This window comes from Nematolebias whitei, chromosome 23 (genome assembly GCF_014905685.2).
Source record: "Nematolebias whitei isolate Nwh7 chromosome 23, NemWhi1, whole genome shotgun sequence".
Taxonomy (NCBI): Eukaryota; Metazoa; Chordata; class Actinopteri; order Cyprinodontiformes; family Rivulidae; genus Nematolebias; species Nematolebias whitei.
Genome location: NC_056520.1, coordinates 5,143,434 through 5,157,408, shown reverse-complemented (window position 1 = coordinate 5,157,408; position 13,975 = coordinate 5,143,434). Strand labels below are relative to the sequence as shown.

Below are 13,975 nucleotides of genomic sequence, written 5' to 3'. Positions count from 1 at the left end.
GTGTATATATACACACACACTACAAATTTAGTTCATTTGATACATGTATTTAGAAAACACATTGAGAAAATCATCAGACTACTTGTTATTGGAAAATGAATTAATGATGTAACATTTGTCCCTGACTCCAACAAAACACTCAAAATTACAAAAAAATAGAAATCTAATAATTTATTTTTGATAAATAATTGTACAATTTTTTTTTTCTAAAACTGTTAGAGTATCTAAAATCTCTGCCCATGATTTGGACACAGTACTTGGCTTTGACAAAATCAGAAGCAAGTGCACATTGAGTCCATAATGAGAGATAGTGTCCAAACAAAACAGTCTTAGCCCCAGGAACTTTGTTTATCAGCAAACCTTTTCCAAATGCATATCTTAATTTTGTTAATATAAAAATAATTTTGCCGTCATGCTGCAAACAATATAATGAGATGAAAACAAGCATGGTTTGTGGCTGTGCAGAATCCAATCGGGCTTTATTTGTAACGCCTAAGAACGAGAGAGGCTCTAAGCAAGCATGTCCTGTTTGTACCCCGGTTCAGGAAAGGATAAATAATTTCTCCCTCACAGGAGTTTACAGCGTCTTGTGATGATTATTGGAGCCAGAGGAGTAAACAGGACCCATGAAAGTTTACCATGCCCCGAATAGTCCAGGTAGCCTGTCACTGCTATCTAAATATGACAGCGGAGGAAAAAGTCGAGTGAGGTAACTGTTTTTGTCCAGAGGATAAACTGTGGTGCACAGGAGGTTGATTTAAGGGGAATGGTGGTGGGTGGATGCATGCAGCGAGTGCAGCAATCCTTCCCCTTCAGTAACAAAAAGTGTATTAGACTCAGTCCCAATGTGCTTGTTGTTTCACTGCTCTCCAACACGAACGACTCCCATTTAAAAGGCAGTCGCATTATTTCCTTCTCAAAGGGAAATCTTCTTCAATCATAGAACATGTTGCGGACAGCTTTGTTTATGTCCATACGTCTTCTCGGTATTTCTTTAGTTCCTTTGCCAGATAATACACCGAAGTGGAAAGGCCATCCTAAACAAAACCAGCAGATGAATAAACACAAGGCAAATGTCAAAGATTTTTGGCACAAGTCAATGACTCTCTTCCGCTCTCAACAGAAAAGGCCACATTGTGTCCAAATTCACATGCACTCAATATTATTGACCTTGTCTCTCTCCGATAGCTTTCTAAATATGGGACAAGGATTTTCATTTATTCTCAGATGCCACTGACAGTCCTTGAACTACTTATCCCTGTCATCGGCAGTTTCAGGTGAGACCGTTGACCTTGTAAAACAACTTGAGCGAGGGGCTTCGTACATGCAGATTGCCTCAGTGGGCCGTCTTGTCACAACGCTTCTCACGAGGGCACTAATCCAGGATCACGATCGGGGGTACAACGATGAACATCATATGCACCGAGTTACCCGTGGAGAGTAATGCAATTCTCATCTGTCTGCTGCATTTACATGAGGTTGTAACCTTTCTGTCTTCTGTCATCAATGGTTTTTCTAAATCAGCTATTTAAGTGGGAACTCATTAAGCCTTTGATACATATATCCTTCATTAATCGTGATATTTAATTTTCCCCTTGGATCAAGAAAGTACTGCTAACCCTTATCCATCTATCCATAAAAATATAATTAAAATGATTTTTTAAAAATCTATGATATCCTCACCTTTAAATTTAATTCAATGTGTATTTGATGCCTGTAAAACTTTGGTGTGTTCTATTGGATTCCAGTGTCTTTTATTTAATTATTAGCTCTAATTATTTCCATGAAGCCACTGAGTGGGAGGGCGGAACCATTCCAGCACAGCTGATCCTGATCTTGACCAGCGACCCACTGGTGTACACAAGGACCTTGGAGTCAGGTTCTCTCCGCTGGAAATTAAGCTACCTACTGGTAACTAGTGGCAGCCTAGCAAACTTGATCTTTTGATTCAATTCAGTTTATTTATAACACAGAAGTCGTCTCAGGGCACTGAACTAAAACATTCACGTACATTATAAAAGCCATTTAGTAAAAGTTATCTAGCTAAGGAAGCCAGCAGATTGGGTGCAATTAAAAAAAGCCTTTGTATTTCCTTGTGCCTCCTAGTCCTGACTCTTGTGATGCATCCTTGTGGACTTCAAGTCTTCTAATGCCTGAATTCTGACATCGTCTGTGGAACCAGACCCTGGAAATCACCAGCCACCATGTTGTCAGACTACAAACATTACTGAGTCTGTCTCCGAGTTCCATCCTGACACACTCTTAACTTCTCAGTACTCATCATTTTCACCAAGAGCCACCATCCACCGGGGAACTCCCACCCTCCTCTCCAAACCTGGCAAACAAAACAAATTAATATATTCTTCGTAGGACATTTACCTAAAGCAGGGATGTCCAATCCTGGCTCTTGAGGGCCACTGTCCTCCATGTTTTAGAAGTTTATTAGCTCCCAACACTTGAGTTGAATCAATGGGTAGCAGAAGAGGTCATTCAACCTGATTCAGGTGTGTTGGAGCAGGGAAACAAGAAAAACATTCAGAATGGTGGCCTTTGAGGACCAGGATTGGACACCACTGACCTAACGTACACTTCTAATGTGTTACTTATCTGTCTCCCATCCCCTTCCAGATCCATTCCTCGTACGCTGTAAATAAAATCACTTAATGAGCATGAACTGTGGTGGTAAAAACTTTGACCTTTTACTCAAATGTTTGAGTCTCTGTCCATTGGGCTACACTATGGGCATCAAAATACATGTAAATCATGATATTTATGGAGCAGAACTCTGACTTTAGCCAGAAAATGTAGACTTCGGATAGTTAAAAAAAATAAAGATTCAGATTTTTGTCTAAACCTAATCAGGAATGTTTATGATGGCTGAAAAAAAGATTGTTCCAGTGTCTTAACATAGCACCTGACCTCAGCTAAAATGTTAACAAAAGCCTTAAAACTAGTCAGATTTATCTGTAATAACCAAATTAAACTGTATGGTTTAACTTACTAAACCTAAAGAAAACTAGTTTGTGATGTCTAAATTTAAATATAAACGTCAAATTCCTCATCATAACCAGTTTGGAATGCCTAAATAGTTTCAATGTAAAAAAACTAAACCTGAACTAATTTCACACCAGTTTTTCATACCTAAATTTACGTACCGTCCATCCATCCATTTTCTTCTGCTTATCTGGGGTCAGGTCGCGGGGGTAACAGCTTAAGTAGGGAGGCCCAGACCCCCCTCTCCCCAGCCACTTGGTCCAGCTCCTCCAGGGGAATCCCGAGGCGTTCCCAGGCCAGCCGAGAAACATAGTCCTTCCAGCGTATCCTGGGTCTTCCTCTGGGTCTCCTTCTGGTGGGATGTGTCCAGAACACCCCACCAGGGAGGCGTCCAGAAGGCATCCTAACCAGATGCCCGAGCCACCTCAACTGGCTCCTCTCGATGTGGAGAAGCAGCGGCTCTACTCTGAGTCCCTCCCAGATGACCGAGCTTCTCACCCTATCTGTAAGGGAGAGCCCAGACACCCTGCGGAGAAAACTCATTTTGGCCGCTTGTATCCGAGATCTCGTTCTTTGGGCCACAATCCAAAAGCTCATGACCATAGATGAGGGTAGAAATGTAGATCAACCGGTAAATTGAGAGTTTCGCCTTTTGACTCAGCTCTCTCTTCACCATGACAGGCCGGTACAGCGCCCGCTTCACTGCAGACGCTGCACCTATCCGCCTATCGATCTCTCACTCCATTTTTTCGTCATTTGTGAACAAGACCCCAAGATACTTTAACTCCTCCACTTGGGGCAGGACCTCCTCCCCGACCCAGAGAGGGTACTCTACCCTTTTCCGGCTGAAGACCATGGCCTCGGATTTGGAGGAACTGATCCTCATCCCGGCCGTGTCACACTCGGCTGCAAACCTCTCCAGCAAAAGCTGTAGATCACGACCTGATGAAACCAATAGGACCACATCATCTGCAAAGAGCAGAGACACGATCCCAAGGCCACCAAAACGGATCCCCTCAATACCTTGGTTGCGCCTAGAAAATTAAGTACCGGTAGATTTAAATATTGATTCCCACTAAACTAGTCTGCATTGTATAAATTTAATCATACAATCTAGTTGCCTAAAATGACCAAATTAGTTTTTGATGCCAACCAGAGTATTTAGGTGCATAAATCAAGCTAGGCTAGTTTGTGAGGCTCAAATGTTACCAGTCAGTTTTGGGGCTTAAAACTAATAAAACTACTACTGTTGTCTAAACTTCTAGAATTGTATGGTTTAAGTGCCTCATTATACATAGAGTAGTTGGGAAAATGTAAATTTAGCCATATGGATTTGGCATCAAACTGTAAATGAACATAATCAATAAATCATGAAAATTTGCATTGTATTTAGTGCCAGGAGTTTCTTACATTCATGTTGTAACACAGCACATGGTGAATATGTTATTTGTAAGATCAAAGGATTAAAATGGAATAATCTATTCCACATGTCAACTCAAGGGCCAGGGGCCAGATGTGGCTCTTGTTGACGTCTTGTCTGGCTCCCAAGATGATACGTGTAACATAAAAAATTTTTTCACTTGATTTTTTTCGGTAATCTTTGATTATGATGTCAAATGTGCAACAGAGAACGTCAAATGAGACCAATCAAACTCTTTTTGAGGAACCTGCAATCAAGAAGGCAGCACGGTGGCGCAACACGGTGGCGCAACACGGTGGCGCAACACGGTGGCGCAACACGGTGGTGCAACTGGTAGCGCTGCTGCCTCTCAGCGAGCAGGTCCCTGGTTCAAATCCCGGTCCAGGGGCCTTTCTGGGTGGAGTTTACATGTTGTTTCTGTGCGTGCGTGGGTTTTCTCCGGGTACTCCGGTTTCCTCCCACAGACCATGCATGTAAGGCTGATTGGTAACTCTAAATTATCCCTAGGTGTGAGTGAATTGTTGTTTGTCTCTATGTGTCCCTGTGATGGACTTGCGACCCGTCCAGGGTGTACCCCACCCCTCGCACAGTGATTGCTGGACATGGGCACCGGTGACCCCCGTGACCCAAAATGGGAAAAGCGGGTAAAAGATAATGGATGGATGGATGCAACCAAGAAAAGATGTTGGGTATCTTGACTTGAGTTACTGTAGATTCTGAAACTGGCCCTTAGTTTGAAAAAGGTTTTAATTTTGGCCTCCGTTTTGTAAGTGAGTTTGACACCCCTGATCTAATCCATCATGGGTCAACAGAACAGAAGTATGAACTCTCCCAATAAATTATTGTAAAGACATTGGGCAGTTTTTCTAGAGATTATTCTAGTCATTCATCCATCCATCATCTTTTACCCACTTTCTGTTTGGGTCACTTGTGCCCATGTCCAGCTATCATTGTGTGAGAGGCTTTGGACACCTTGGACCAGTCCAAATCTATCACAGGGACATATAGAGACAAACAAGACAAACAACCATTCACTCTCTCACCACATCTAGGGACAGTTGTTTCTGGTCTGTGGGAGGAAACCGGAGTACCTGGAGAATACCCACGCATGCATAGAGAGAACATGCAAACTCCACAAAGAAAGGCCCCCAGCCGGGATTTGATCCCACGACTTTCTCGCTGAGAGGCAGCAGCTCTACCAAACGTGCCACCCTATTCTAGTTGTAAATAATTTAAGAGATGTACAATTGAACTTCTTTCCAATCTTTAAGATATATAATGCAACCTCACATTCTAAGTTTGGCTATTATTCAAGACAAACATTGAATTTTGTCTCTAAATCCTACATGTATGAAATTTACTACAAGAACATTCCTAAAATGAACATTTCTGACAGAACTCTGTAATAAGCATCTAGATCAAGACCAGAGTCCAGAAATATATTCACTTCTAAACTGACTTATGCCTCCATTTTTATTATTTTTTTTATTTCCATGTAAATTCCTCCCATGGTCCTATTATTCAGAGAGACAAACTGCAATAACCACACAACGTTCATAGCAGAAAAAATATGATGATAGTACAATGCAGTGATGAACAACACCCACACATTGTGCCTAATCCTGTTTTCTCATAAATATTTAAGCATTGCCGTCGCTGAGGTGACACCTTTTCATTGAACATGGTTGGTCGTGTTGCAGCTTTAGTCACTGGCGACCGGCCATCAAGATGAACCTCGTGTCTTGACTCCTGACAAGCTGATTGTCTTCGACTGGAGCCTGCGGGGGCTGACGGGAGTGCATATTCAAAGATGACCACAGGGACATGGCCCAGGTGTCTCCTTGCTGAAACAGGAGAGTGAGGCTGTCAAGGTGTGACATATGAGCTAATGACCCCTTGACCGTAGCAGTTCAATAGAGTGAGGGGGTGTGGAAAGGTAAAAGTGCCTCAAACAGCGTTGAATGCTGTTCAAAAGAAAGGAAAATGTGTCATGAAGCATTTAACTAAAGCCAGAGTTTGGAACTTTGTAGACGAACCTCGCTGACTTAAAGCAGTTTAGCTTCACTGCACCTCTACTGAATTTCCAAACATTCTTTAGATGTGGGCTTCTTTTCTTCATAGAATCCTGCAAGGCAGTCAAGATTTAGTGCATTAAGAAGACAATTGTTTGTGAAATTCTCTGCTATAATCCTATGACCCACTTTTGGTGTATTGCAGAAAAAAAAAAACCATGAATTCCACTGGATGGCTTTATCACGGTCCGCTTTCAAGAATACATTTCCATCATTTAATGTAATTGTGAACTGCAAGCTTTGCACTTTTTTGCTAAGAATGATTCCCATACAATCATTTTACGTGACAATAAATCGCCTGGTGGGTGAGTGAAGCGACAAGCAGCCTTAAATCTAATTTAATGTTGAAATCTTTTGGATGGCAGGTATTGTTTGTTGAGTTCCTTTTATGTGCCTTAATGAATAATAATAGGACAACATTGATGGTGCTCTATGAGAGGATGGATTGGATTACAAGTTGTTCCTGCTTGTGGTGATGTGGCCTCTGGACGTTTAGGATAAATGTTTTGTTAGTGATCATGTTCAAACACACAAAGTCTGGGTTCAGGCCAGGGGCGCTTGAAAGGCTTGGCCAAATGGGACCACTTTAGTTAGTAAGTACAGTAAGTAGTGCAATACGTTGTCATCGTATGTTCCCATACAATGACGAAATGAGTTCTCTGCATTTAACCCGTCACACTTGAGATATACCCAGGTGGAGCAGTGGGCAGCTATGTATTTTATTTTTGTTTGTTCTTCTGTACTTTACCTTATCTCGCATGATTTCTTAGTGCTCGAGGATGTTTCAGATAACTATGGGAGCAGCTGTGGCTGAGGGGTTAGAGCATTTGTCCTTCAATGGGAGAGTTGTGGGTTCGACTCCACCAGCAGTCACATGCTGAAGTGTCCCTGGGCAAGACACTGAACCCTTCATTGCCTCCAATGGGTATCTCATCAGTGTATGAATGTGATAAACTGGCTCTAAGGTGTAAATGAACGTTTGAAAAAACAGAATTACATTTGAAAAACCACAACAAAAACATCAAAATTACAACAACATTTGAAAAAACGGAATTACATTTTTTAAAAATGGAATGACATTTGAAAGAAATAGAATTACATTTGAAAAAACTGAATTACATTAGAAAAAAAATTTAATTACTTTGGAAAAATGGAATTACTTTTTTTTTTAAAAACTATTACATTAAAAAATGGAATCACATTTGAAAAAAATTCAATGGCATTTGAAAAAAAAGGAATTACATTAAGCCAAACAGGAAGTTTTTAATTATTTTTTTTTTTTTTACTTTATTAACAGCATGAAACCGAACAACAGAACAATTTACAGTGCACAGACAATGGAGATACAGTTAGCAGGCTATCTTTTAAAGAAACCTTCCTGTTTGGCTTAATGTAATTCTGTTTTTTCAAATGTTGTGATTTTGTTGTTTTTGTGGTGTTTTTTCAAATGTAATTCCGTTTTGTTTTTTTTTCAAATGTTCATTTACACCTTAGGGCCACCGTCTTTGTATAGATCTAGTAGAGTGCTGTATGAATGGGTAAATGAGGGCACAGATTGTAGCGTAAAGCACTTTGAGTGTCTTGAAAAGATAGCAAGGTGCTATATAAGTACAGTCCATTTACCATTCCATTTACTACTACGTCAAATCTTAACTCAACATCTGTATAATCATAATCGTTATAGCCATTTTTGTGTTCACTGGGGCCAATTAGCTATGTTGGATAACCGAAATCAAATTGGCTGTAAGTATTATTTATTTATACGTATATTGGTATTACCCTGGGGGCCACAGTGGCTCAGTTAGTGGAGCTCTTGCCTCCTAGCGAGAAGGTCGCCGGATCAAATCCCGGCTGGGGACCTTTTTCAGTGGAGTTTGTATGTTCTCTCTGTGTATGCGTGTTTTTTTTCTGGGTACTCTGGTTTCCTTGAGAGTGTCAATGATCATTTGTCTTGTTTGTCTCTATTCATCCCTGCGATGGACTTGCGTCTTGTCCAAGGTGTCCCTGGCCTCTCACACAGTATTAGCTGGACATGGGCACCAGTGACGCCTGCGACCCGAAAAGGAAGAAGTGGGTACAAGTGTATGGATGGATGGTATCACTCTCTTCCTCAAGCTGTACAATAACTCAGATTAAAGTATTTTTAATTGATTCTCTGGTTTTAAACTCATTTTCTTTTAGCTGGAATGTTAGAGTTGTTAAACATTGCCCAGGGGTGTTAAATCCTGGTCTTTGAGGGCCACTAACCTGCATGTTTTCCTTGTTTTCCTTCTCCAACATGCCTGATTCAATGGTTGAATAACCTCTTCATGATCTACAGAAGCCTGCTAATTAATTATTGAATAAATTCAGGGAGGTTGGAGCAGAGAAACAAGTAAAACATGCAGGATAGTGGCCCTCGAAGACCAGGATTTAACACCCCTGGCAAAGCGCATTGAGCTTATACTTGACCAATTGAGTTAACGTCCTACGCAAGAGCAGATGAGTTATACAGTTTAAATTAAAGCAAATAAATCGAAGATGCGCTGCAACTTTTAAATTCAAAGTGGAGAATAGAGCTGATTACATTCAAGAGGCTCAAAGTTTGGGTAGTTAGCTTCATGTATACCTTTTTACTTGAGTTGTTTTGGTCATGTTCAGGAAGACATTGAAAGTAGTTTACTTATCGGTTTGTGAGAAAACCAACAAAACATCAGCTAATGTGTTTCAGTTTTAGCTCATTTTCGGCTTATAAGTGCTGCATTGAAATCATCCTAACCACTGAATTTGCAAGTAATTTGACGTGGGTAACCTTTTGGCGTGAACAGATTTTATTTTTTTTTAAATACTGGGAAAAATGTGCTCAGCACACAGAGATTTATGTTTTGTAAACGTAACGCTTGAACTTTTTAGGATGTCATTTCCATACAATTTAAATGTGTTTGGATAACCGTCCACCGATGCTTTCGGCCTTTTAGTTTTATTTACACCGCAGTCCCTTTTGCTTTGGCAGATCCGATCTTCCCGTCGCCTCCTTTCAGTCGAACGTCGGCTGATGCAAATAAACATTAATAAACAGAGGGAAATGAGGTGATTATTCTAGGATAACCCAGGTTGCTTTTCATTTCTGTGCAAATCCAGCTGCATGCGCTTATACAAGCCAACCGTCCAGATCAGAAACCCAACTTCAAACTTATTTTTATTGCTACATGTATTGCGTCACATTTTTTACTTACTTTATTTAATGATGATTTATTCCGAATGCATCAAAATAAATTGGTTTTAGCAAGAGTTGTTGATAAAGTTGAGCATCAGTGAGTCATAACAGGAATGCAGTGAGCAGAACTTGGTTGCAGCTGAGAGATAAATGCTGACAGTGGTGATTACATTACTCATATTAAGCCATTAAGTGTCTATATGGGCCATGTCCCAGGATGGGTGTTAGCAAAACATTGCTCAGTATCTTGAAAGTGACAAGAAAGAGCTGGTTGATGCTAGGCTATAGACTTGATCCAAATGATAAAAGAAAAGTGACAGCTTCGAGGCAGACCACAGTCAAGACACCCTGCAATGGCTTGGAGCGACCCCTCTGGAAGGACATGTGTGTCACAGCATATCTTCGTTTTTAATCTGGTTCATCATGTGGGATTGAATAGTCACGTCTCAAACTCTTAAGCAAAGGAGACATCAGACCATCATTGCCTGCAGCTCCTATGGAGAGCATCCTCACTTCTTCCCCCCAGGTGCGTTTAAGGAATACTTCAAACATTTCAATGACATAAACTTCCTGGTCCTTCAGCCAAGGGAAATGCAAATATCCAAAGTCCAATTACTAGCCCTATTATCATTCTGTTGACTCAAATTTATCTTCTACTGCATATGTATTTTGAATTGTTGCAGAACTCATGAGTAGCATTAACCATTAAATTATTCCTGATCAGTTTCTCAGTGGACTCTGTAATTTTGCAGCATGGTGTTTTAGTGGTTAGCACTGTTGCCTAAATGCAAAAAGGTCCTGAGTTCGATCAGCTGCTTGGGTCTGGACTCTTTCCGTATGGAGTTTTCTCCGGGTACTCCGGTTCCCTTCCACTGTCCACATGCATGGTAGGCTGCCTCCAGGCTCAGAACTACCTTGCAAAAGAGATCTGTGATTTTAATGGGATTTGCCTGGTGGGAAAAAAAGGATATCAATGTTGTTTCAAAGACAATGACATTTTCATAACTGAAGGCTAGGAATAAGGCTAGCACAGTTGTAGACACCATAGCATCACCGTCTGGTATGGGAACACTAGATGAGCAGAAAGGAAGGCACTGCAAAGAGTCATAAATATTGCAGAGAGAATCACAAGGACAAAACTTCCTTCCATGGTCTCCATGTATGTACAGCGCTGTCGAATACGACACCAGGAATCATCAAGGACCCACTCCATCCATCTCACTCTCTTATCAAACAAAAAAATGTTCATATAACCCGAGACACAGTAGAGCAGAAAGCACCATCACCCATAGTACATTTGTTTAAATAAAAGTTGCCCTGCCACAGTCAGACTGATGGCAAAACAAAACTATTGATAGGTGCAATAATAACCCCCACTCCCTAACTTCACTGGTCATGTGACATGGTTTACTTTCTGTACAGTGTAGATAAACCCCTCTTTGTTCTTATTTTTATGTTATTTAGTGTTGTTCAATGGTTTTGACTATGACAGAGAGCTCTGCACAAGAATTCCAATGTGCCTGGATTGTTCTGTGCATAAATGGCAAATTAAAAACTTTGTACCTTTGTAGAGCAGTCTTGTTTTAAATTCTTGGTGATCAAGCCATTCAAGTGCATGCTAGCTATATAAGGATTATATGCATGCTAGCTATTTATATGTATATATGTGTATATATATATATATGTGTGTGTATATATCAGTATATGTGTGCATAATCACTCGTTCTTGCTCAAGGCGGATACCTTTTCCTCTCCCTCTCCTGTTCTCCTCTCCCTCCTGCTTTTTGCTCTCTGTCTGTGTCTTGGAGCTCCTGGAACACAACTTCTGAATGAAAAATACTATTTTGGATCTGGTGAGCTGGACTTTCAATGCAATCAACAAAATCTTTTCAACAAAACAACAGGGTCCTGGAGAGCCCTCATGTCCTGCTGAGACTCACGCTGCAGGATACATCATGGACTCGTGGGGGGTGTGGGAGCTGAAGTGTCTTTGTCTCAGGATGATGTCCAAGATGTTTATATAATTGGATTCATTATAGCAGGGTTTCTGCTTTTTGGCATCAGCGGATGCCTATGTTATCGGCCTTTAAGGAAAACGTCAGCAGCAGTTTTGGCCATGACAAAACTGCCAAGTCTGTGTGAAGGTTTGGTTCGTGTTACGAGTACTCAAAATCAGCTGATTTACGAGCTAAACTGTAAGATGGAAACAATTAGTGAGAATCGCAGACCACCTGCGGCTTCTAGGGCTTGCCAGCATGTCGGAGACCACCTTAAAGGAGACTCGTAGCATGGATCAATGGAATGCCTTAAAATCTGGCCATTTTGGATCGAAAGTACCAACAGGACTCAAGGCTGACAAGAAAAAAAAACAGTCTGGCTGATTAAATCAACAATTGTGACTTATCTGAATCTGACTCCCCCGTTTGGCCTCGAAAGCAGGCGGACTATCAAATTTCTCCTGGGACATGGGTAAACTAAAGAAAAGCTCCATCTATCGCAAATCCCCCACCCCGAGAACTTCTGTGCAGGCTTATTAGAACTGCCAGCTGACCAACATCTTATCAGGACTATGGCCTATCTGGAAGTGCTTCATGGACAAATCTCACCGTCTTGATGGCAAATGTATATGTAATATGTTTATTAATTTGCTTGCTAGTAGAGTTTTTATGTCTTAAATCGTGTCCTGATAGGACACGATGTGAAGAGATCTTATTAATAATACCACTATCCTCATGGCTTTTACCTTTTTATATCTAAAAAGTATTCTGATCAAGTACAAGACGCCACACTCCTGTAGAAACAACGTCCACTCCGCCCATCTTTCAAATGACTGTATGATCATAATCCCTCTGTATCTCGGTACAATGATAACAAAGCTTATTCTAATATATATATATATATATATATATATATATATATATATATATATATATATATATATATATATGACTTAAAAATATTTGTAATGCATTCATTTGCAACCATATGTGATATATACTGTTCACAGCTCCAAATGCTATTGATGCCAGCAGGTTTTTGTCTGTTAGAATATTACTTCTTAACTGAAGGCCTAGCTCTTAAAATCATGCTTCAGTACCGCTGTCACCACCACAAAATGGGCAGCCCATTATATTTTAATAAATGCTTGAGGATTTCAGTAGGACCTGCAAAGACCATGCACCTTTTTGATGTTTTAACATCATATTAAGGTTGACATCCAGTGAAAAATAGAATATGTTGACCTTAGATATATTTAGAAAGTGAAAGTGCTATGTATTGTCATTGTTGTATGTTTCCATACAATGACAAAATAGTAGTAGTTAGGGATTAGGTGTCTTGCTCAAGGACACCACGACATGTGGGCATGGTGGGGAGTTGAACCTTTGACTTTCTGGTCCCATGTCGGCTACCCTACCTCTACAGTATAGTGGCCCCTTAAAAGATTATGGCACCTGGTATTCTCAGTCGGTCTCCCATCCAAGTACAAACCAGGTCCGACCCTGCTTAGCTTCTCAGATCCGACAAGAAAGATCAGGCGAGTTCAAGGTGGTATAGTCGTAAACGAGTTAACGGCACCTGGTATTCTCAGGCAGTCTCCCATCTAAGTACTAACCAGGCCCAACCCTGCTTAGCTTCCAAGATCAGATGAGATCCAGGTGGTATGGCCATAAACCATAGATAGATGTTTGTCTTGTGTACGCCATGTTATGAAGTGACAACCTGTCATCAACAGTATGTAATCCATACTTTTGGAACATTGACTGAAGGACATAAACCAGCTTTTTGTGACCCTGAACAGGACAAAGTAGGTAAAAAAAAAAATCTGAATGGAAATATCTCCCATCCATGGAACAGACCCATGTCTTTTTACTTCATTTATTTAATTGTTATTTGCCTACCGTTGCTCTAATCTGACTTTGTAAAGTCAAGGGAAACATTCGACATGTGTTATATTTTGCACACAAAGTGCACAAGTTCAAAAGCCAACTCTAACACCTGAATTTTATTCTCCCCACCACTAAGAAATGCAGTGAATAAATGGAGACCATGTGGGAGGTTGTTAAAGGCACTTCCCAGTGATACCACTGAACTTCCTTGATCTCAAGCTGCTGTCGGTGGAGCTCATGCATCACCTTCCAGGGGAAAAGTGAAAACAGATACGACTTGCCTGACTGAAGACAGACTCAAACAACCCATATGGTCTAATAAAAAACATGGCCCCCACACTGTAAACATCTCCAGTTTTCAGAGAGTTTGAAAGTCTACGCTAAACAGATGGAGGCCAGGGCAACA

General features: G+C 40.7%; 2 pseudogenes; both read right to left on the bottom strand.

The window, feature by feature from the left end:
* Positions 1–13,122: 13,122 nt before the first annotated feature.
* LOC119429120 lies at positions 13,123–13,245 on the bottom strand (annotated as a pseudogene).
* Position 13,246: 1 nt separating this feature from the next.
* LOC119429119 lies at positions 13,247–13,355 on the bottom strand (annotated as a pseudogene).
* Between the last annotated feature and the right edge of the window lie 620 nt (positions 13,356–13,975).